Source organism: Fukomys damarensis, unplaced genomic scaffold (genome assembly GCF_012274545.1).
Source record: "Fukomys damarensis isolate Sample0158 unplaced genomic scaffold, DMR_v1.0_HiC HiC_scaffold_15, whole genome shotgun sequence".
Lineage (NCBI taxonomy): Eukaryota > Metazoa > Chordata > Mammalia > Rodentia > Bathyergidae > Fukomys > Fukomys damarensis.
In genome coordinates this window covers 46,292,102-46,316,052 of record NW_022900927.1, presented here as the reverse complement: position 1 = coordinate 46,316,052, position 23,951 = coordinate 46,292,102, and the positions used below count along the sequence as shown (strand labels likewise).

The following is a 23,951-nucleotide window of genomic DNA, read 5'->3' as shown; positions in this document are numbered from 1 at the left end:
ACTGCTGTCTCTATGCCTGTTCTTATAAGGACACCATTCATATTACATAAAGGGCCCACCCTCCTCCATTGTGAGCTCATCTTAACTAATTATGTCTGCAGCAACACTATTTTGAAAGAAGATCAAATTCTGAGAAAGATAGGAATTTTAGCAGGTACTATTCAACCCACTATACCACTATGGATAAAATTTCTAAGGTATTTTGGGGCTGTGATACCTATCTATAATAGCTAATGGGAATTTTGTTCGAATTGTCTATAACGACATTCAGCATAAGCTGTAAAATTATATAATTTGTTAAAATTCAAAATGAGATTATTAGTGTTTTATCCTTGTCTGATGCTATATGCAGGTAGTAATACAATATAAAGACAAATTCCATAACTTTTTTTATATGGAAGCTACTGGAAAACCTATTACCTTTGTTTATTCTAATTACTATAACAAAGCTTCATAAGCTAGGAGTCTTATACAAAAATTTATTTCTTAAAGTTCAGAAGACTATGAAGTCTATAATCAAGGCACTAGCAGATTCTTTGTATTGTGAGGGTCAATTTTTTACTATATATTATTTCAGGTAGAAATAATAACTGTGAATTTCATAAATTTACTGTGAGCATCCAAATAACCTTTCCTTTATTCTCTCCTACATTTGTTCAAGCCTCAAGAAAAGTTAAGGTGCCCTGTAGATAAATTAGTAATAATGAAAATTTATCTGGGGCAATGGGAGGGGTAGGGGAAAGGAAGAAGGGAATGGAATTAATATGAAAAATAATGGAAACAAAGTCTTTGTAGAAAGGGAGGGAGAGAGGGGTTGAAAGGAGGGCAGAGGGATGGGGAAAAAATAACCAAGATTGATTATGTAAAGGTACAAATTTCCAACAATGAATGTTATTATATTGCATACATTAAATGTATCAATGAAGTTCATTTTTTAAAAATGAAAATTTTAGATATTAAAAATCTTCAATTTTTATGCTTTGTTGATTTGTCAGTTTTTCATTTATGTTTATAACAAATTATTGGTGTTGAGCCATGTAGTAGCTTTCTTTAGGTTAAAAATAGCCAACTCCCATTTCTAAAAGGAAACAGAATTTATGATAGATGAATGTAGACACTTTTCTATTTTATTTCCATTCCCTTTTTTTGATGATACCCACACTCATGGATAACCTCACAAACTACAGAACAATAGTCTGTGTCTGCAGAAACAGTACAAATCCCATTTCTCAATCATAAAGTTCATTTGTGGCCTGCTCTCCCATAAACATACTCAGAGTTTAGATTATTTTTCCTTAACCTTGCAGTTATGCAAAGCCATATGCAACTTTTCTACACACACCCTGCCTCCTCCGGAGATCTTTTGCAGCTGTACACCCATTAAAATGGCATTTTGCTATGCAAAAGAGCTCCGTTAGCATATGAAGATTGGGAAATTTTGAGGTATTGCTCTTTCCCCAGATTAGCTTAAATAAATCAGGGCCATGCAGCAATCTATAGAAGACCCTTAGTATTTATTTTGATCCATGTAGAAAAGTGTCTGTTCATCGTTGTTTTCTGTCACTAAGCTAGTTCCCTATCCATGACTAAACAAATCCACCTTCCCACCTCAATTTCACAGTTATTAACAAACTTACAAAACAGCTTTTGATGGGGAACTTTGCCAAAATCTGAATGAAGTCTAAATAACATATATTCCATTGCCCTTGCTAATCCATTATTTTAGCTACTCACTCAAAGATCTACAATAGTCAAGCATGATTGCCCTGTACAAAAACCAGGTTTACTTCCCACTAGAAGGTCATATTTATTTATGTTTTCAGAATTCTGGTCCTTTTTCATAGATCCCAACTGCTTACTATTTCCATAACTTCACACTAGCTAAAACATCTTGTTCTAGAGAATTATTTACATTTAAAATGTCAAAAGGGACTTAAATTTGTATTTAGATATTGTTATTTAACATGCTATTCATGCAATACTTATTAAAAGTTATATAAGGAAAGGAAAGTAAAATTCCAACATTTTTTTCTCAGTAAAGACCAAGGCACAACAACGTAATATGTTCATGACAAAATAGACTATTCTAAAACAGAATTCAAAGATGGAGCTGTCAATACAGAGGATAAAGTCCACAAGATTTGATATACTCAAGAACCTAGGACAGAAGAATTCTATGTAATTTGATGAAGTATTGGGAAAACAAAGTATGGTATGTTACATCACTGTTTTCAAATATGAGTCTAATATGATGTTAATATTCTCTATCATCTCCACAATCTCTTGTTTATTTCACAACAGTGTAGCACTATTCTTACAAACAAGGACAAGAGGAAGGAAAAAAGACTTATGAAACTCTTTTGTTTTAGTTTCCATTATATGTAATAAGTCCTTAACTACCTTATAGGAAATTATATTGTACTGAATGAATTTTCTTGTATAGTAATTTTGAATGTAGTACTATTTCTCTTGGTTTAAAAATTACATACACATATGAATTTAAAACACTGAATATGCTTCCAAGAAAGAGTCAAAATTATTTCATGAATCAAAGTAGTTCTTTTTAGGTCAGAGCTTGGCAGACTATAACACTAGTGTTTATTTCTCCTTACATAATTTTTTTTGTGTGTGTGTGTGTGATTTTTTTCAGTTGTTTGTGCCTGAAAAAGAGCATCTATTTTTTTAAACTTAGTATAAGTGCTTTAATATTTCATTCCTCTTCTCAAACCACCATGACACTTAATTGATCTAGCCAATTACCCAGCTCAATTAGAATTAGAATTCAGAAATGCACATTTGTGTTTGCTAATAATTTACCATTGCTTTTCTGCCTACTCTTTCTATTACTTATAGTTTGCTTTTATTTGCTTTTAATTTTTATTCCATGACTTTCCTTTTACATTGTATATTTTGAACAATTCCTTATACAAAGTGACACTAGACTGTCACCAATGAACTGCTCCAAAGCTTTAAATTCATAAGTTACTTTCTTTTTTTCTAAGGTACATTCAGGATTAAAATTATTTTCCTTTTGTGTTCATTACCAGTTTCCATCTGTACCTGTCTTTTAGCCAGATTATATATGAATAAAATTCTCATAAAAATTAACGTGTTACAAATAAAATGATAGTTTCCTTCATATCAATTTTATTCCTCAGCTACACTCGTTAGTTTTAAATATATATTTTATTATATGCATGTCTGTACCTTTACATTAATGTACACAGTGTAAGGAAACATGTACTGTTATATCATTTTTTAACATGACATTAGCCTCAAGATTTATCATACTGCTTTATTCTTTTAAGTATTATGTCATCACATGTAGAATGGGTATATTACAGTGTGTCCGCTGTACTGATGGACATACTGCCATTTCGAGGCATTTGTTATTACAATAATGACATAGTGAATCTCTGTACCTATTTCTTTTGTGTGTGTGTGTGTGTGTGTGTGTATGTGTGTGTGTGTGTGTGTGTGAGGGAAACAAGGTAAACTTTTATTTTACTTGCTAGTCCACAGTTAGTGTCGGAAATATTTTTTTCAGTTTTATTTTTTTTCAGTTTTAATTGAGTTTATTGGTACATTTTAGGGATACAGTACAGTTGCATTCATTGTTCGGAATTTGTACCTCTACATGACATGTCTTGGTTCTCATTTTTTCCCCTTGTCCCTGCCCTCCCTTCACCCGCTCCTCCCCTCCCCATCTACAAACACTTTATTTCCATCTTTTCATTATCTCACATTTTTTTCTTTTCCCTTTTTACCCTTCCCCTACCCATCCCACCTTCCCTACACCTTTAGCTCCTTTCTTCCCATTTCGAAATATCAGTGATCTTATTAGGATCTTATGTATTATTGCAAATTATTCACACCAGAGAAACTATCCGGTATTTATACATGTGCGCCTTATTTATTTCACTTAGGAGCATATCTTCAATATGAATCCATTTTCCTATGAATGAATTTATTTTCTCGTTCTTTATGGCTGATTAATATTCCATTTTATAGCAAAACCACATCTTCTTTATCCATTTTCCAACGGATGGGCAAATGGGCTGTTTCCAAGTTTTATCTATTACAAACTGTGCTGCTATAAACATGGATGCGCATACTTCTCTGTAATATGATTATTTTAATTCTTTTGGAAAGATACCCAGCAGAGGGATGGCTGGGTCAAATGGAACCTCCAGTCCAAGCTCTTTGAGGTATCACCAGATCCAGTAAGGAAGGTAGCCGCGCGGGCGCCCTTGAAACCTGTAATCGAACTGAGTGGAGTTCAACCCTGCGGGGTGGGAAATTATGTACCTATTTCTTAATCAAACGCTAAGTGAGTTCCTCAATACAAATTATTACAACTTCTTGGCCATGGAATATTTATATTTCCATTTAAATTACTCCAAAGGACTATACTGATACTCATAGTTTTTGATGTACTTCATTACCATGCATCACACATTCTAAAGAAATATCAACACTATTAAAGGCTAGAGTTACTTTGGTTTTTAGTAAAAATTATGCTTCATATCCTTCACTGCTTTCTCCTATGGCTCATCTTTCTGTCTTCCCAATACCACACCAACTAAAACAAAGTTGAAAACTTTTCACTAACCAAATATTTTATCTCCATTTATTATGGGCAACACCAGTTCAGAAACACTAATGAAAACAAGAATGTCCCTTGTATTTTCATAGAATTTCAGGGAACCCTACCGTCCCTCCTGTTGGTGACATGTTTTCCATCCCACTCTCACCAAATAAGCCAGGCTTAAATTGCAAGCACTTCCTTCCACATTAATAATCTCAATGTCAAAATCAAAATGCAAGCAATGTATTCCAACAACTGCCTGAAAAAGTTCCTAAAATATTAATTACATGATTCATTTTTTTATTATAAAGAGCTACGAACTACAACTATCCAATCTGCCTTCCCAAATTTCTTTTTCGCACATTATTTGGCAACATTTCAGTTTTTAAAAGCTTTTTTAAGACAAATAAAACACTTTATACCCTTTACACTTTTGTGCCTTGTTATGTCCTCTACTTAATATTCTTTCCCTTCCTTACCTGATTCAACCTCTATTTAAATGTTATTCAGGGCATCTCAACATTGATAACTTCAGTTCTATTTGTATGCCTCTTTTGTCTTTCCTTAGAATGTGGTTGACCTTTTATTTTGTTGCTTAAGATAACACAGTCACTTCAGTGATGCTTAGCAGTGAACTTCTTGGAATAGGTCAGCAAATTCTGTTAATTTTTCTTCAACAAAATATTTATGAGCATGTTCCATGTTACAAAATTATTCTAAGTTCTAGTAATGCAACAAGGAAAAAGCTTCCTGAAGATTGTAGTTATATAAAGAGAAGAGACCATGTCCTTTTCTATGTCTTGAGTGTATTTCACTGTTGAGCATAAAGTCATAACTGAATTAAATGTTCAATAAGTCTTTTGAAGTGACCTATGTACATGATACGATATAGATACATAAATGAGAGAAAATAAATACATACTATGTGTACGATCGTTAATTTTATGTATCAGTTTGGAAAAGCTCCACACTACCCAGATATGTGATTGAGATTGTAATATCCTCTATTATGGCTGAGCCGCCATTTAGAAGGACTGCCAATGCCAGGGTTGGTGATATACCTATTGGGACCTCTTCCTATGGGAGAATTGTGTGTCCTCACTCCAATAGCATAAGGCTGTCCTTTGTAACTTGTTTTGGTCAATGACAGTGAATGGATTACAAATACATGGCATTTTCCTTTGATGCCATAAAATGTACAACCCAGAAAGAAGATGCTACTTAATATTCAACCCCAGAAGGAAAAGGCAAAAGTATTGGAGCAGTGACTAATGCATAAGCACTGTATTTAATATTTTGCAAATTCCATTATTACTGCAAAGTTAACCTTAACTGAGTGATACCATCTACAGAGGTTATTGAATGTGTTTGCCCTTTGTAACCACAAGTCTATATGAAAAGATTATGCATTGATGAAAACATTTTAGAAGTGTACTCTTTCTCAGACCCTGAAGAAAGTGTTCACATATATCTTGTGGAATTCTCAGTGATCTTTACCTAAAAAAGCATTAATAAGAAGGCAGAATGTTAAAGCATTAATAAGAAGGCAGGATGATACTCACAAGTAGCTGTGACTAATATTCCAAGGAGGCATCCTGTAGCAGTCTTCTGCATTATACTGACTTACTCTCCATGAGTGTTTTTTTTTTTCTTTTGTTTTGTTTTCTTTTCTTTTGTACCGGGGATCGAACTCAGGTCCTTGCATTTGCAAGGCAGGTGGGAGAATCGCTGAGCCAAATCCATGAGTATTTTATAAGCTTTCCTATGAGAAAAAAAAAATGTGCCTTTTAAAATAGGTATCTCTAAAATAAAATCTATTTATTTAGAAAAATATAATCTGAACACTAACTCTAGGCTAGATACAGTGGGAGTTACTGGTGACATGGATAGATATGATTTCTATACTCTTCTATGTTATATTTCAGAGAAATTATATAGAAATTCAGATTTTTTTCATGGTAAATAATATAATTAAAGAATCTGGAATTCAACCTTCCTAAGACTATTCTCAGATATGATACACATGTAATAATATAAAAGCACACCTAAATTATTAAATTATGAAAATAACTATCAAAATATAGAAAACCAAAATCAACAATAGTGGTTATAAATTATTAAAGTGTCTAATAGAAATTCTACAGGTGAAAACACAGTAAGTTAATTAAAAATCTCGCTAGAGGAGCTCAAAACTAGATTTGAAGTGGTAGAAAGAATCTGTGACCTTGAAGAAATAAGTGCAACAGAGATAATGTTAAGATATATACTGTATTTACCTATTTAGTTAAAAATATACTAAGAAAAACAAACATAATTGACATGACCAATAGATAATTCATCAAAGGCAGATGAATACTTTGATTCCTATCTTCCAGTATTGAAAATGGTACCAAAACAATGATCAAAATAAGAAATGAAATTTTGAGCCACACTGTGAACTAATTAGCCCTAAGAAAAAGTGATACAATATCCCACTCAGCAATAGCAAACAAACAATGGACATTCTCTAAGATATAGCATATTCAGTACTAAGCCATAAAAGATGCCTCAACATATTTAAAAGAAATGAAACCACACAAAGAATATTCTCCAATTGTGGTACAATTCATCCAAAAAATTAGTAAGAAAGATACATTGTCATATTTCTAGTCAATCAAATTAAAAATCACAAATGAAATTGTTAATTTTAGTTGAATAAAAATGAAATATAAAAAATGTATAGGCAGATAAGTAATTCTCAGAGAGAAAATGGCAGCTGTGAATGCTTTTGTATGAGTACACATGTGCATGCAAATATACATTAAGTGAATAATCTTTAGACTTATAGTACCAGAAAAAAGAAGCCTAAATAAGCAGTAAAAGAAACAAAAGGCAGAACTGAAATAAATCATGTAAAGAATAGAAAATTAGTGGAAAATAAATCAACAAAATCAAGTTTGATTCTTTAATAGTTCAAAAAATGGACAAAACTCTAGCCAAAATGATGAAAAATTACAGAAGTCCCAAATTAATTAAATCAAGAAAATAGGGGCATCTTATAAAAATGAAAAAGAACATACATGAAATAGACAAATTACTGGAAGATACAAATTAACATAGCTGACACAAAAATAATTTGAATATAACAGTGACAAGAAATTAATAAAATACCCCACAATATTAAAATACTCACCAAATAAAGCCCAGGCCCATGTGCTTCACAAGGCAAGTATATCAACGTGCCAGAAGAATTATCAGTCCTTCACAGATTGTTCACAAAAGAGAAGAGGAATGAACAAGTCTAAATTCATTTTATTAGACAACTATTACGCTGGTGCATAAATGCAATCTAAGAAACCTATAAGTAAACCTCCCTCAAGAATATAAATATAAATATACATTATTAGCAAACAGAATTCAGTCCACTTAAAAGAGCTTATTAATGACATCAAATGGTGATGTACATTATATCAAAAATGTGAGGTTGTTTTAGTATCCTAAAATTCAGTGCAATAGAATAAAAAAGTAGTACAAGTAGTAAATTAAACAAAATTTAAATATTCATCTCAATATCTGCAGAAAAAGCTTTAGACAGAACCTAAAAGTTTTGTATAATTAAAGATAAAACAAAATTTTCAGGCTACTAAGAATGAAAAAAATACTTCAACATGATAAAGGGCTTCTATAAAAAAAATCTATAACAAACACACAACATACAAAATTAACATTTCCTGCTTAGATTAAGAACATCTACTCTTATGATTCCTACTGAACACTGCACTATGTCCAAAACAGTTAAGCAAGAGAAATAAAAAGCACTATTTGAAAAGAGAAACAAATAGAGAAATATTCCATGTTCATGGATCAGAATATTGTCAAAATGTTATTATTTGAAAAATACAGATTCAATACACTCTGTCTAAAAGTTTCCAATAACATAGCTAAGAAAACAAAATGGAAAAGACATAGTATTTTCAATAAATTCCTTTGGGAGATTTGATTTCCACAATCAAAAAAAATTAGACCATTATCTTACATTACCACATATAAAACTAAGCTCAAAATGTGTAAGAACCTGAATATAAAACTATAAAATTTCTAGAAGAAAATAAAGGGAAAGTCCCTTTACATTGTTCTTGGCAATGATTTCTTAGATATCAAGCAAAAGCAAAAATAAATAAATTTGACATAAAACAAGAAAGCTTCTATATATCAAAGGAAACTATAAAGATGAAATGGCAATTTACACATTTGAAAAATATTTCCATGCTATATATCTGATAAAGTGTTAATATTTAAAGCCCTTTTTTAAAACTCATACAACTCAGTAGCATGAAGACACATTGTCTTGTTTAAAAACAGTCAAATGACTTGAATATACATATTTCCAATGATGACATTGAAATGGCAAATGCTTATATGAAAAGATATCCAATAGTACTTATCATTAATGATATTTAAATCAGAACCACTAGGAGATCTAAATTTACACTCATCAGGATAGTCATTATCAAAAAGACAGAAAACTCTTGGTGAGAATGTGAAAAGATAGAAACTGTACACTCCTGGTGAGGATGGGGATTGGTGTAGTCACTGTGAAAAACAGTATGGAAGATGCTAAGGAAATTAAAGTCAGAGTTGCCACAAGACTCAGCAATCCCTCTTCTGTATATATGGCAAAGGAAAGGAAATCATAACCCTATAAAGATGTATGCACTCCCAAGCTCACTGAAGCATGACTTCACAATAGCCAGTGTGCAGAAACCAAACAGAAGTAGCCATCAACAAACTGATTTTTAAAAAAAAAAAAATTGTGTGTATACAACATATGTGCACACGCAATAGAATCTCACTGGCCTCTAAGAAGAAGAAAATCGTGTCATCTGTCACAACATGGATGGACCAGGAGGAAATCGTGCTAAGTGAAATAAGCCAGATACAGTCAATGTTATGGGATCTCACATATTGTAGAATTTAAACAGTAAAATGTAAAAATAGAGAGACGATCCATGGTTATAAGTGCTGATAGGGGATGGGCAGATACAAATTAGTAAATATGTAAGATGATCATGTTGAATGATTCACCATACAACATTAAAACTATAATTAATAATGGTATATTATATTCAAGATTTTGCCAAATGAGATGATATCAACCTTTGCAAGGTGTGGATGGGTAACATGTGAGATGATGGATATAGTAACTTGTTCCACTATAGTAATAATTTCACTATATATCTTATATTGTATACCACAGCTGTACACAATAAAATTTATCAGTGCATATTGTACAAAATAACAGCTTTTAATAGATGTAAATAACATTTCCTTCTATTCCTTTCTCTTCTCTAATATTCTTTTTTTTTTTTAGATAGTCTTATTATGTAGTTCAGGCTACTTTTGAACTCACTATGTAACTCAAGCTGGCCTCAAATTCCTGAGGACCCTCCTGCCTCAACCTCTTCGGTGGTCAGATTATTGGTATGTGCCACCATGCCCAACTTCTAATAGTTTTTTTCTATTTTCATGCCATCTACTTTATTCTGGATTCTACTTATATAAGAATTTCCGATAGATGACTGTGCCTGCCTTATTTCATTTAACATGATCATCTCTGTTCCATCAGTTTTTTTTTTCTAAAATGATAGGATATTGTTCACCTTTATGGCTGTTATCACACTCCATTGTGTCTTATATTTTTTATCCATTCATCTATTGACCAGTATGTAGGGTAATTCCACAACCTGGCTGTTGTGAATTGTGTCTTGATAAACATGAGGATGCAGGCATCTCTACAGTCTGCTGCCTTTAATTTCTCTGGGTATATTCCAAGGAGTGGCATATGTTCACCTTAGCAGCATACATACCAAGGAGTGGTAGAACTAGACCATATGGAAGCTCTGTTTCTAGTTTTTTGAAGAACCTCTGCATTGAATCCTATGGTGGCTGTACTACATTCCCCCCAAACTATGTGTAAATGGTTTTTTTTTTTTCCATTACATCCTTACCAGGATTCATTTTTCCTGTTTTTTGATAACAACCAGTCTGACTGGGGTGAAATGGAATCTGATTGTTGTTTTCATTTGCATTTTCTGGATAGCTAAAGATATTGAACAATTTTTCATAGACTTATTGGCCATTTGTTCTTGTTTTGAGAAATGTCCAGTCAGTTAATTTGCCCACTAATTGATTGGATTTTTTTTCTTTTTGCGGTTTTTTTAACTTCTTTTCTATATTCTGGATATTAATCTTCTGTTTGGAGAGCAGCTAACAAAGATTTTCTCCCAGTCTGAGGGTGTCTTAACTGTTTTCTTTGTCATGCAAAATCTTTTTAATTTGATGCAATTTCATTTGTTACTTCTCCCTCTTATTTCCTGAGCCTTTAGAGTCCCATTTAAAAAGCCATAGTATATCATTTCATCTTGAAATATTTACACTGTTTTTTCTAGCATTTTTGAAGTTTCAAGAATTTAATTTAGGATTTTCTTCCACTTTGAGTTAATTTTAATACAGAGTGAGCAACAGGGATCTAATTTCATTCTTCTGCAAGTGAACATCCGGTTCCTCCACTGCTAGTTCTTAAAGAGTATCTTTTCTCCAGTGTATGTTGTTGGCATCTTCATCAAATCAGATGCACAGGTGTATTTATGTGTTGTCTGTTCCATTAGTCTATGTGTCTTTTTTATGCCAGCATCAAGGTGTTCACTCTGTGGGATATTTAGAAAATAGTCATTGTGATACCTCCAGCATTCCTTCTTTTGCTCAGGTCTGCATATGCTAGTCTGGAACTTTTACGCTTCCACATAAAGTTTAGAATGTTTCGTTGTTATTCGATGAAGGTCATTACTATTTTGATGGGGATTGCAATGTGTGTGCAGATCCTTTTCAATAATACTGCCATTTTAACAATACTAATAATGCCAATCCATAACATGAGAGACCTTTCCAACTCCTAGTATCTTTGATTTCTTTCTTTAATGTTCTGTAGTTTTCATTGTACAGGTCTTTCACTTCCCTGGTTGGGTTGACTTCTAGGTATTTTATCTCTTACTGATATTATTGTGAATGACATTGTTTCCCAGATTTCTTCCTTAATGTGTTTGTTATTGGTGTTCAGAAAAGCTACTGATTTTTATGTTGATTTTGTATCCAGCTACTTTGCTTAATATGTTTATCAGATATTTATTCTGGTAGAGTTTTCTAAGTATAAGATCAAATCATCTGTAAATAAGGATAATTTGTCTTCTTCCTTTCTGTATTGTATTTCTTTTCTTTCTCTTGTATAAATGCTCTGGCTAAACTTTCCAATACTATATTGAATAGGAATGTTGAGAGTAGGTGTTCTTTTCTCATTCTGATTTAGAGGAAATGCTTTCAAATTCTCCTAACTCAGTATTATGTTGATTATGAATGTAACATATATAGCCTTTATTACATTCACGTAAGTTCCTTCCATACCTGTTTTCATCAGTTTTTATCATGAAGGGATATTGAGTTATTTCAAAGAGATTCCCTACATCTGTGGTAATGATCATGTGATTTTTATACTTGATTCTACATGATGTATTGTATCCATTGATTTGCATATGCTAAACCATGCTTGCATTCATAAATTTAAATGAACTATAACTTGTGGTAGAATTTGGATTGCAGATCCATTGAGAAAGAAAGTAGACTAATAGTTTTCAAGTGCCAGAGAAGCAAATAAGATTTGAAGTCATTGATGAGGTATACACATTTTTTTTTTTTTTGGCTGAGGTTCTATTGCGGTGTTCTCAACTTTGCTTCTGTGAGATGCTATTAAAATTGTCGAGGTAGTAATACCCTTTATTGCAATAGCACAAATTTTACTTTATTATAAGCTAATTTCTAGGAAGCAAATATTCTGTGTATTGGGGTTTCTACTGATAACTTTTCCTTTTCCCTTCTACACTATAAAAGACATTTGGAGAAATTTACAACCTTGAAATATCTTAATTTTATATTTAAAATTTTCCGCACAAATACAAAGTTATGAGTCATATAATTTACATTATAGTGTCAATATTGATTGTATACATTAAAGTGTTAACATAATGCTCCAAATACTATCTGACATATAAATCAACCTGATAAATATAAATAATGATATTCTCCAAATTACTTTTTAAATTATAAAAATATTTTAATATTTGGAAATTTAAAATATTTTTTCACCATGACCTAATTTTATTCTACTTTCCCAACAAAATCTTATCCATACATAGGTAATATTTTCTTCTTCTTTAAATTATCATTGTTATTATTGATTTATAATTGATTACAGTGATAACAGATTTTGACAATCTTAAACATTAAAATTTCTACAAAATCTTATTGAAAATCAATTTAAAAGTGGTGTGAAGGACACTTTATAATTTAGTTTAATACTTGTGGATGAAAAGGGCTTTATAATGGAATGTGCATTTGTCAGCATCATTGCATTTGCTGGGATACCTGTAAAGAATGTGAAACCTTGTTCACATAAATAAGTAGGTGAAAATCAGAGGCATTTTATTATAAAAATTTCTTTCAGTTCCTTAACACATTTTTGAGGAGTGTGCCAAAACTCACATAGTGATCTTTGATCAAAAATTACTCTTTAAATATCCATCAGCTCTCATTATGTCCACTTTCAATTTTGCTAAAGAGAAAAATTGGAAACCACCTCATTTGACAAATTTGAGACCTAGTGTGCAAGCCATTCATTTCTCCATTTCTGGGAAGTACACCAAAAAAGGCTTTACCAAGACTTAGCAAATAATTATTACCCTACTTATCATTGTTCACTTGGTGGTACTTTAACTCAATATACCTGGTACAGTTGGAAAAACACAATATGATTAATTTCATTACAAGCTTCAAAATATTTATGATAAAATGATTTATTTCGAATATGACATAGTCTAATTAAAACCTCTCTTGTGCACATTTAGCTTACTTTAAAATAAATGTTTACTGAATAAGCTAGCTGGTGAAGCTAGGTCACATTGCTAAATCCATCAGAAAAATCTTGACTTTATGTCTGAAAAAAATATTTTAACTTCATTTTTTCCATAATCTATTGAATTTTATAAAAAATAAACACTTAAAAAAGAAACCGCTAGAAGTATATCACTAAGGCATTATGCCCAAAGTAGAATGTTATAGAGTTAGTATAATTTATCTATTTTTGTCAGAAAATTAAGATAATATCATTTCTTATTAAGTTTATAACACCTCAATATAATGTTTAATTAGTATGAAAAGATATTTGTGAGGTGTGGAATTCCTGTAGAGTTCATTTGCACTTATTTATATTCCCCCAAATTCTGTAATTCAACCTTAGAGAATAATTAAATAAAAAGCACAAATAAAACTAATAACTATCAATGCCAATATGAATTACGATTATGCTTGTCAATACTGTATTTTTAGCCAAAAAAGTATAACTTATAAAAAGCTCAACTCCAGAAGCTACAAATTTATTTGTCTTGAGAGAAACCATAAAATACTGTATTAAACAGTTCATAGTAGAAAATGAAATGAATATTGACTACGACTGGAACAAAGAGCTCATGATATGGATTGATACAGTTTGTTATAGAATAATCTACAATGAGCCTTGAAGAAATAAAAAACAAGTTTTATCGTTATCGTTTGAATGTATCCATTTTGCTTTGATTTTAAAAAAAGAATTAGTATTACTAATCTATACTACTTTGTGGCTGCTTTTATTTCTAGCTAATTATACCCCAGGGATGAGGGTGAAGAGTAGCATCAAGTTTAAGAACTTTAAGATGCCAGGTTTAGCAGTTAGAAATTTGTGCTCTCAGGGGACTCTTCTTCCGGGCATGGGGGAAATGTGTATTTTTATAAATGATAAGGGTGGAAATGAGAAGGAAGAAGCACAATTATTGAAAAGAAAATTGACATTGCATGCAATATACTACACTAAAATGGATTCATAACATCTCAAAAGACAAATATCCAATTTGTGAAATCATGCTTTATTTTTCAAAAGTAATTTTCACAAGGAAGGGGATGTGGAGAAACATTCAGGCTTCAGAATGCCTCGATTAATCACTAAATAACACCTCCGCTCTGTGTCACAGAAGTTTCTACATGTATGAGCATGAAGCACAGCGACATTGGGGATCAAATAAAAAGGCATATCTCAGTTTTGGAACACAGAAGCACTAACATAAGGCCAGGAATATTTCAAGCAGAGTGATTTTAAGAAAAAGAACAGAAGGAAATTGCCAATCTGGAAATTGGTTGTATACCTCTTGGACGTTGTCAGTTTGATGATCATGTTCAGCCATGAATTTGAGGAATGGGAGAAAGCCAAGAAAATCAGAGAAAGAAGTGCACAGAAGCAGGGAGGAAAAGGGCAGTGGTTTGACTTGGCAGGAGGCTGGAGTCCAGTGGAAGGCTGGACAGGTTGAAATCCATGATAGAGTGGTGATGAAGGAACTGTGATGTCATTGTACCAGCTTCTGAGATGTCTCCCAACAGTTCTTGCCTCTTGATATTCATCCCCTATGTAATGCCCTCCCTTCTGATGTGCACTGGGCCTAGTGATTTGCAAGTAACAATACTGTCACTTCTCAGTTTAGACCACAGAAAGATTTTGCTCTCTTACCTTACTCTGGATACAATGAGGCACCATGTCATGAGTCCTTGTAGGGAGAGACCCACAAGGGATGGAACTGAAATCTCCTTACAATAATCAGCAAGCAGCTGTGTCCTGCCAATAGCCACAAGAGTGAGCTTGAAGCAACTCTTAGAGAGGAGATTACAGCCTCTGACTTTTTCTTTATTATAGCCTTTCAGAGACTGACACTCAGGTACATTGCTAAGATGTATTTGGATTACTGACCCCAAAAAGTGTGAAATTAGTGTTTGTTGTTGCATGGTGATAGTTAATGTATAGATATGAATACCTAATATTCTATTTTATGTTGTGTCTAGTATGTAACTATGACTTATGACAATGCAAAATATATGTATACAATCCTTACTTGAAGAATTAATGTCAGAAATTTCATGATTATGGCAAAACAAAATTAATTCAGAAAGTCATACTCTGATAAAACCTTATAGTTTCCAAATAGTCACCTTTCCCATTTTCAATTCATTCCTATCTTATCTTCATGTCCAATTGCATTTTCTTGACTGCGGTCACTAATACACCTGTGAAAAAATACTGAAAAAATGTGCATACACACAAGAAAAACTGTTTTGTTCTAGGCATGAGTAGCTCACACTTATAATTCCAGCAATCCAGAGGCTGATGCAGGTGAATCACCACTAGTTTGAAGCTAGCCTGAGCTACATAGTGAGATCGTGTCTCAAAAAAAAATCCCAAAGAAAAAGGCTTTATGTGAGAGCCTTTTAAAAAAAGAAAAACTGCTTTATTTCTAACTACATGTTACTATTGCTGTAGGATATAGGATAAAGCATCTCCAATGACTCACGGTCTAATTCATATTTAGGAAAGTATGACAAATTCGTGGTTGTTTTGTTTCTAGAGCTACTTTTCCACAATTTCACCTGTGTTTGTATCTATGAAATGAAATTACACATCTGTAGTCTTAAGAATTTAGTCAGAGTGAAAATGACCAGCATAATAAGAAAGCTGGAAAGAACTCTTAAATCTTAGCTGACTTCTGATTTCTCACTTTTTTATGAAATTGTATTTCCTATCTGCAGCAGAAGTTCACTTCTTACAAGGGTTCAGTAAAATGTCAGTACCTCCCTTGGAGATAGATGTTAGCATTGTATTCAGAGAAACTGAAAATTACTGCGCTATTTACTTTAAGATTTCAAAATATTGTGAGGTTACATTCATACCACATATACTACAAAACTAAGAAAACTTTCACTTATCTGTACATTTGAACCCATTCCAACGCTTTCCTTTCGTTCCGTGCTCACAGCTTTGAACATTGTTCCCTTGACATTTTTATAGTTCCTGATGGTGTCCACCCATATCCAATACTGCATTTGAGACAAGAAAGAAATTTCTATGAATCTCAAAGTATACCTTGTTTCCATCTCAATAAAATATACTTTTGCTATGGGAAATTTTGTCTCTTGTGAACGTGTATACTGTGCACCTTACTCACGCTTAGCCTATCCATATGGAATAAGCTCATGTAGGAGGAGAATTTTTCCAACAAATAAAAACAAGCCACAGATTTTACGCTGAACCAGGGCATCCATTTTACTTTGGAGTAAATCTGACTTCATTTAAGTAGTCTCAATGCTTTGTAAAATTAAACTTGGCTGATCATTTGTTTTCCAGGGTGATCATTAAAGGACAAAGCAGAATGTTAGAGCTGCAGCATTATTGGCAAGCTTTGCTTGTTTGCCTCTCTCTGTAAATGAGCAGCCAGTGGAACTTCTGTGCTGATGACACGGTTCCAAGCAGCCCATCTCTCAATGACATGCCTATTTGGCCAAACCTATTTATCATCGATCCATCCTTTCCTCTTTGTGTCTACTGCCACTGCCTTACTTCAGGCTGCTATGTGTTTATTTCTTATAAATGTTTTTAAATACTTCCACACTTGAAGTAGGCAGACCCCATATTCCTTTTGACAAAATTGCGTAATGATTATTCTTTACCACATTTTCCCCATTGCTACTCCCTCTCTGTCCCTCTTAATTTGCTCTCTCTTTTGACATAAATGCCTACCCCATGTGTATGTGTACACATGCAAATTAGCTCTTTTCAGGACCTTTTGAGAGTGAGCTGCAGATGAGATCCTCATTTTCCCCTAAATATTCCAAACACTCCAATGTGTATTGCCCTATAAGTAGAACATATTCTGGCATCACTACCAGATAACCTCCAAACCAGGTTTTCAACATTCATGTATCACCATCATCCACTTTTTAGGCCCTGTTCGAAATCCTCTTACTGTCTTCTCAATACTAGATCAAAAGAGCTATAAAACCTTTACCACCTCTTTCACCTAAATATGATGTCTACTTTCTTTCTCCTTGAATTTGGACTGACAATATGATTGTTGACCAATGCAATGCATGAAAGTTTGGTTCTCTAATAAAAAGTCTGATTTCCTGAGACCACTACGAGTAAACATCAGATGGTAAGCCTTCCTTTGATAGTCTCAATTGAGCCCAGCCTTCTAAACAACCCTACCAAAACTTCAGAAATGTGATCCAAGGCCTATAGGTCTGGTATATGGATACCAGAAGCATACCATGTTGGACAAAAGAATTTACCAATTAATCCTCATTCAAATTCTTAGGCTATATAATCATAAAATATCATACAACAGCTATTGCTTTGCGCCACTAAGTAGATGATACCATTTATCATGAAAAAAACAATCAAAACACCTAGCATTATCTCATCTTCTATATCAATAGAAAATGTATTACATTGAGATATCATGTATTACAGATTTCCTCAATCTGGAACAATTCTTCAGTCTTCCCCTGTGTTTTTTATGTTCTTGACAGATTTGAAGACACCTATCGGAGGCCTTTATCCTGGGTCCATCTCAAGAGTCATCACAGCTGGCTTCAAGTCACACATTTCCATACAGAAATAAGGCCTTGTTCTTTGTAGTATATCATAATAGTGATCACACCTTATCAACCCATCTCAGTACAGATGATGTCAATTTTGATGGCCTGGATAGGTACTATCTATCTTTAATTCATATATTTCTCATTTGAAATCAATTAGTATTGGTGGGAAGGTATTCTAAGGTGACAGCAGTATCTTGCTTCTCATTAAACTTTATCTACCAGCCTTGGCATCCGTGGACATCTGCAACTAAAACTTACCCTCTGGCTGTCCAATGGTGATTCTCCAGTCTATACCCAACATTTTTTAATTGATACTCTCCACTATTTACTTATTAATTTATATTAGTATGTATTCACAGATTTCCTTATCAATAATTGATAACCACTTATTATTTTGATGCTCAAGGAATCCTACATTTTTCCACTGGGAATTACTTCATAATGATTATTTTATCTCTTTGGATCATACTCACTATTTTTAACTTTTAACAATTCCTTTTTTCTTTGTATAAGATGTTTAAAGCACTTTGGGGGCCTTCTTTATCCCATCTTATAATCACTCATTCCTCATTTAGTAAATATTTTAGGCTTCGTGGCTCAGTCTCCTTTAAAATTGTTCATTTCTGCTCTTACAGCAATAAATCAGTGAAAAATAATAAGCAAATTAATGAATGAGGCTGTGTTCCAATAAAACTTTGCTTACAAGGGCTGGGGGGGTATGGCTCAGTGGTAGCATACTTGCTTAGCCTGTGCAAGGACCTGGATTCAACCCCCAACAAATATATACATACATATCTACCCCATTTATAAAAGCAGAGAGAGGGCTGAATCATGGATAAAACAGGTAGAAATTCTTATCCATAAAAAACAACAGAGGAGTGGGCTAAGGATTTAGTTCAGTGGTGCTGCCACCTGCCTAGCAAGTACAAGGTCCTGATTTTAATCACCAGCACCAAAATAATAATAATAATAATAAATAGAAGTGGGGTTGAAGGGAGGTCAGAATAGGGAAAAAATAAGAACCAAGATATATCATGCAATGGTACAAATTCCTACTGATGAATGTCATAATATTGCATACCTAAAATGTGCCAATAAATTTAAAGAATTAAAAAACAATAGAAGACCATTTAGACTAACAATACCTCAAGACCCATAATCCAAAGAAGAAAGAAAGTATAACAATGAGATGACATACTATGAGGGGGGAAAATGAAAGTACAAGTAAAACCTCAAGGCAAATATGAAAATTCTTGGCTCTCTGGAAATGCCAAAAAGGGAACCTATGACAATTAAGAAGCTATAGTCATTTGCAGTACATTATGTAAAAGTAGAAACTTGATGGAAATAGTTTATCTGTCACAGTGTGCAACTATTTAGAAGTTAGAAAAACATGATACTTTTTGTTTTTATTATATATTCACATATATAATTATTGCTAAACATTTTAGCATCTGAGAAATCTGTGAAATCCCTTTTCACTACACATGCCATAAAGGAGAGCAGCTGGTCTCAAATGCCAGCATATATTAAACATCATCAAAATGCTTATTTATCATGTTGGATCCATAGTCCCACATTCAAAGACAGTGGTTTAGGGAATCCCAGGTAGAGCATCCCAAGATCCTTTCATAAGAACCCCAAGATCCTTTCAAAAGCACACATCAGAAATTCTCCACTAAAGTGAATAAATATGTATGTATTTATTTATTTATATTGTATATGTCATGTAAGTGCCTAAACATGAAGGAGCTTTTGGGAAGCAGAATGAGGGTTCTACTGACTACCATGGAAACTCAAGAACCAAGTGCAAAACTGAAGAAACTGCTCCCATTCTGGATCATAGCAATTAAAAGATCACCTCTAACCGTGTGCTGGGTCACCCCAACTACGTTAGTTTCCTATTGCTGCCATAACAAATTCCCACGATTTTAGTGGCTTAATATATAAAAGTATGATCTTACAGTCCTTGAGTTCATAAGCCTGAAATATCTCTCATAAGATGTTGGCAGGGCTGTGAGGGTTAAGGGATAGCCAATTTCTTTAGGACCTGGACCCCGGTGGCACTGAAGAGTGTCCATCATACTGCCTACTATACCACGAAGAAGTTCTCTTCCCATTCCCAAGAATATGGCGAATGAGGAGAAGACAGAAAAGGGTAGTGTAAGGGAGTGAGGCTCGGTTCCTGAGAATGTTCAGGGTATTGAAGGCACTAATAGAACAGCACCTATACAAATGAAAGGTGAGTTGTGTCCTGGGAAAATTCCACAGGGGAAAGAAAAAAAAAAACAGAAGGAGGAAAGAGAATTTATGTTGCATCTATATGCAAGATATAGATGCAAAAGAATTTAGGTAATGTCATGGAGTGAAAGAGAAATGCTCGTATCAGAAAAAAAAAAAAAGAGAGATAAAACAGGGGTGCCACGCTTGCACAGCCTCTAAACTCATATGTTGAAATCCTGCACACCTGTATTTGGAGATGGGGCTGCTAAGGCAGTGATTATTGTGAAATGAGAACGTAGGGTCGATCACTGTTGTGACAGTACTTGTGTTCTTTAGGAGAAAGTTTGTTTAAGCCACCCAGTCCATGGCAATTGTGTGCTTAAGTAGACTATATAGAGGGAAAAGGAACAAAGGCAATATTTGAAGAATCAAGGGCCTAACCAAAAATTTGATTCATATGGATGCTTTATAGATCTGACCTTTGGCAAATGCATTCCCATGATGAAGCTATTTTGCCAAACTTAATTCCCGTCTAGTGAGACAATTCATTCTTACTGGCAAATTTTTAGAGATATACTAGGCAATCATTATCTGTATTAATAAAATAGTTTCCTATCCATTGTAACAAAATTCACTTGGAAAAAAATAAATGTTTTATGAATATTTATTGTGTGGTTATCTTTATAGGTTTCTAACATATAATATTCAAATGTAAATAAATCATACCAATCGATATATTTCTGTGCATTTATTTTATAGGTAACAATTGGAATGCATTTATTCAATGAGATCAAAACTTACCAGAATTTTCAAAGAATTGAAGCTTTCATGGAAAATAAAAAATCTCATTTGTCTTAACAGTTCCCTCTTTTTATATTCATGAGTCAATCATTTCCTTGCTTGAATAAATTTGTTTTCAAAACTAAGTTTTTAGTATTCAGAACATGTCTCACAGTATATGAAGTCATAGGTTCATAAGTTTAGAATCAAAACAAAATATTCTATTTTCCTAATCCTATTTATTACTGAGGAAGGGGACTCATTAAAGAAAGACAAAAGGATAGCTTCATAACTTCGTAACTCCAGTTTTGCTCTACTCTATACTTCTTATACTATGATGTGCAGTAGCCAGACAGACACTGTGGAAAAGCTTAGAAGACAATAGATAGTTTTATGAGCTAACTGAAACTTTGTTTGAACTCGAACCAATACTATCTTAAAGGTATTGCTGAATCCAGCAAGGTAAGTTTGAACATGTCATAACTGCATGATGGAGAGCATATAAAAGCTAAGTCTGTGAACAATACCAATTTATTGAATATGCCTTTTATATTAGCCAATCTTGCTCAGAAATTATAGTGATATAGTAACAGGACAAGAAATGCTCAGCATCGCGATTGGTCAAAGAAGTAACACGTGTGATACCATATATAGCTACTCAAGTACATCAGAATATTCCTGTTTATATCTTAGGAAATTCGTTCTTGTGGGAGAAGTTACTAGTTTGATAATTCCTCCTATGTCTGATTTTGGAAGAGGGGGGTCCTAAAATGCTGCATGCATCATAAATGGTTGATCAGACTGATCACGTCATTTGTGATGAAGTTAAAGTCTTTATACACACAATATGAACATTTTTATTATTTTTAAAAATTGTATTGGTACAATTAAAATTTACAATATAATGACATTCATCGTTGGAAATTTTCACTTTTATATAACCCATCTTGGTTCTTGTTTTTCCCCATTCCCCTGCCCTTCCTTTAACCCCTCCCTCCCTATCTACAAAGACTATTATTTTTCATTAGTTTGTACAGGATGTAATGATTACATTTATCTTGGGAAGTCGGTACATGCACATATCTTAATTATTTTCCTTTTTTTTAACCTCCCCTTTCTCCCCCTTCTATTTTTGAAATAGTGTTGAATATTGATTTGTCACTTCCCTTGAAATACAAAATGATATCCCAAAATTCAATCATACTGTCACAGGAATCACAGATTTCTGAATCTGCCACATTCATAGCAAGTGACCTTTGTCATTTCTGGCCTTGCTGTTGGAGTTGCTACTAAAAAAATATCACTTCATCAAACCAGACTTATGAACAATTTTCTTCTCACTAATTGTACTAGTCGTCAATTAAGCTAAATAAATCATATGCCAGGGTGACTACTTCCCAGGGTACACACTACATTGCCCAATTTTTTCTTCATTTCTCCTCCTTTGTCTCATTATTTTAATGAGGTAAAAGGTAGTAAAACAGCAACCCAAACTTGTATAGCAGGTCATTCCTACCATTAGTAAAACTGCTAGAGAAGTTTTATAATGAAAACATTATAATAGAAATAGAGGGCCCAGGCTTAAATTGATTAATTTTTTTAAAAGATTAATACAAAATTGGGAGGAGAGGGCCAGGGACTTAGCACAGTAACCTGCCCTGTAAGTGCAAGGACTGGAGTTTGATCCCAGGTACCAAAACTTTAAAAAAATAAATAAATTGAGAAGAAAAACTGGGACTCATTATAATCTTAGAACTCATTCGGGAGTTTAAATTAAATGAACTAAATATATACTGAGTTTAATGGTCTAATGATCTATAAATATTTAAGAATGTAAATACCCAAAGCAATATATAATCATTTAAATATTATAATTAGCTGTTTCCTAATCAGGAGAAATGAAGTAAAATACATAAAAAGAAATGGTAGGCACAGATCAAGTAAAATGCTTCGTTTTATTGAAAAAATTTTCAAAGGATATATTTATTAGCTGCTAACTGCTACACTACAAGCCTGAGGAAGTCATGGAGAGGCCGTGGTAATACAGCATCCCTGTGTTCAATATCACCAGCCTGCCAGCTGGGCTCAGGTTGGTCAAACCTCATAAATGCAAACCATTCTCCAGGGAGAAGAAAGATGCTGGGTGTAGGCTATTCTCTTTTTGTCTTCTTCTACTACACACACACACACACACACACACACACACACACACACACACAAACTACTACAGATACTTCTAAATACAAAATTCTAAAATGTTGGTTGAAATTCTGTGTTTTGACAAAATGTAGAGTCCCTGTTGCTTTGTTTTCCTACAATAGTAAACAATGAAAAATCTTTTCCAAATGCTACTTTTGAGGACATAATTACAATAGCAGTCACAGATGCTACCTCATTTAAGTCAATCTATTATATGCAAAGAAAAAAAATCATCAAAATAATAATTGGCATTGTAAGAGAAGATCACAGAGAAGCTGTGAAGGGAGATATTTTAGGAGTTTGGGAAGGCTTAGGAAAACAGGGACTAGGATCTTGTCATAGGTCAAAGTAAGGCCAGAAATTAGGTTAATCCACTAATACAATTCTAGAGCGAGCTTTATGCAATGGGAAGGTAGCATGCAAAGATTTAGAAGCCTGCCTGGCAGAAAAGAAATAAATGCAGTTTGCCTAGAGAATAGGAGAGAATTAGAAAGGTAAAAGGCAAAATAAAGAGACTTAATGTTCACATGAAGGATTTAAGATTTGTTTTTCACCCACATTTCCCAGCCTTAATTTCCCAGTGAACAAGAAAACAAATTAATTACTTTACATTGATTCT

General features: G+C 33.3%; 1 long non-coding RNA gene across 2 annotated transcripts; it reads left to right on the top strand.

The window, feature by feature from the left end:
* Nucleotides 1–110: 110 nt before the first annotated feature.
* On the top strand, nt 111–21,159 carry LOC104852488. Of its 2 annotated transcripts, none has more exons than XR_777504.1 (4): nt 111–154; nt 2,037–2,212; nt 18,059–18,240; nt 21,113–21,159. It is a non-coding gene; the product is annotated as an uncharacterized LOC104852488 (long non-coding RNA). The 2 variants fall into 2 exon arrangements; XR_777503.1 differs by having other exon boundaries at nt 122–197.
* The last annotated feature ends 2,792 nt before the right edge of the window (nt 21,160–23,951 follow it).